This window comes from Benincasa hispida, chromosome 8, assembly GCF_009727055.1.
Source record: "Benincasa hispida cultivar B227 chromosome 8, ASM972705v1, whole genome shotgun sequence".
Lineage (NCBI taxonomy): Eukaryota > Viridiplantae > Streptophyta > Magnoliopsida > Cucurbitales > Cucurbitaceae > Benincasa > Benincasa hispida.
In genome coordinates this window covers 31,034,884-31,037,487 of record NC_052356.1, presented here as the reverse complement: position 1 = coordinate 31,037,487, position 2,604 = coordinate 31,034,884, and positions in this window count along the sequence as shown.

Below are 2,604 nucleotides of genomic sequence, written 5' to 3'. Positions count from 1 at the left end.
AAAATAAAAACTATGAACAAGGCTAAGAAAATTATCTACTGTCTAACTCTCTAACTAGCCGAACTCCTTCACTGAAGGTTGCCTTCAGTATTTATAGAGCTTCTAAGTGAAAGGCTTCTTCTGTCTTATGATTGCACGGATGTGATGGCATTAATTCTCTGTTTGATGCGCCGAATATTTGTCACCAAAAAGTTGAGTGTACTTGCTACAGTAGTTCGTTAGCGGCTTGTCAACTTAATTCGGAATCGACTGTCATCAACTTTCTATCCCATCGTGATTTATTATGCTTTTCACCCAGATGCGCCCACCAAGTTGTGTCGGCTCTATGCGGAAACCTTCTTGAGCAGATATTTTTTACCGCAAATCACAGCATAGCCTTGCGGTGACGTAATATTTTGATGCGGCCTTGCGTTAACACAATCTTTTGATAAGCTCGTTTAGCCTTACGTTAACTCAATTTCTTGATGTGCTCGGCCGTTGATTTCTAGTGATCTCATTTTTCGCCTTGCGTCAACGCATATTCTGCACAAAAATACATAAGTTAACTGTTTTAATGTGATTGACGCATGTGACCGCAATACTGTGAACTTAATGCTTTTGGACGCAATCTTGTATATTTTTATCAACGCAAACCTACATTGTTTAATAACTTAGCACTGTAATAACGTGTAACTCTACCCGTTATCATTGCCCTTGCGGTCAAGCTTAGGGTTACGATGAAGACATTCTCATATTTACCTATTTTTCCATGCATTTTACTATACATCAACAGTTGTCGTGTCTCTACCTCTCATTCGTATTTTCACTGCTTAATCTGTTAGCTAGAAGTAGGAGTAGTTTATAGCTTATACTCCCCATTATTCTTTTATTCATCCACCGCAAACACATCACCGCATACATTTAGCTACAAGTCCTTGAGTTCGACCTCGGATCACCCGAGAAACTTGCGTTCGCGTTAAACTGGCACGAGCGCAAGAAAACTTGTGATAGGAACGCATGGTCATCGCATTTGAGATCAACGCATACATTTCATTCCAACGCATGACCACCGACGCATGAGTATAAATTCATAACCTAAGACATGAATCGCATATTGCGTCCCACATAATTTTAGTCATCAAGTTTTTGGCGGCTAATTTTAGTCATCAAGTTTTTGGGGCCGTTGCCGGGGACTTGGCAACTAATAGTTTGTTAAGCTTTGTGTTTTTGTAGGCAACCTTTTTACCTTGGGAGTATTGTATCTTGTGCGACAAGTTGCAAACAATATTAAAGTGTAAACAATGCGCCAAAAGGCGGGCCAAAATCCAGTATTGACCCCAAGGTAGAAGGGTAATCAGTCGCATGAGTTGAGGTAGTTCTAAGCGCATGACGGCCACATGCGCCCACCAATTGCCGGAAGTTCCAATGGTTAGGGCGAGCCCCTGACCTAAGCAGTTGAGAGAAATATCCTCACGGGAGGCTCCTTGCAGTGACCTCACTTCAATTTCTCCAGGGACATCTTTACTCTATTTTTACCTTGCTTTTTCTAATTTAGTTTATTTTTCTTGTTATTTTGGATATGCGACTTCCTTGGTTGTGGTGTGTTTGCTCCTTATAGGTGCGACAATAATTTTCCTTGGTGCGCAATTACAACGAAAGAATCCTCCCCATCCTTTAATGCATGGTTTCGATCGCATGAATTCCAAAGCACGGTCGCAAGCGTTATTCTACTTAAGGTTCTTTTCTTGTTATCTTTTTTTATGTATCTATGATGTATGTATAACTCACTACATCCGCTAAACTAAGCATCATAAGGTTCTCTGTACTTTTAAATAGCTTCTCCAAATTTTGACGATCTTAATTTTATTTTGTGCAAACCTTTTCTCAAACATTTGTTACCGCATTCCTGTTGAGTTTGTCTTTAGCTTTGCGGCGAGAGCGCTGCCAACCTCTAAGTTTGGGGGTGGCAGTGATCCTGGAGAATTGCGTTCACTACATTGCGATCATTTTCTAAAAAAAAAAAAAAAAAAGAATTTTGAGAATAACAACTCCACTGTCAACGCAATGAGGAAACCCATGTTGATAAGAGTTAAGTTGTGAAAGGCACTTACCCGTGGTTGGATGTCCGCATGACACTCGTGGGGGCAAGCCAAAACGAAAGTAAGTTGCCGAATCAATGCATAAGCACAACTCCTCTGTTGGGCGCAAGCCAAATCAAGCAGGACAAGAGTTGAGTTGAATATGGAACGCAACCGAAGTTGGATGCCCGCATGACACACGTAGGGGCAAGCCAAAAGAAGAGCGTAACCAGGTTCAACACCGCATTCTAATAAGTAATCGCAAAGCTTTGATTTGTTTTGAATGAACGCATTCTCAAAAGTTGAACGCAAATTTGCGGGGAATGAATAAAAAGTTTTTGAGCAAAGGCTTGACGAATTTAAACTTAGAAAATATCTTTTTGAAAAAGCAGCCGAAGTGGAGGAGAGCGTTGTGACCATGGTTAGAGGTATGAGTAAAATTATATTCTGAGAGGCTGGTCATCGCAAAGGAAAGCCAGAAGGTGAGTTAAGAAATTTCTTGAGTATAACGCATGCTTGAGGACAAGCATGATTCTAATATTTGGGG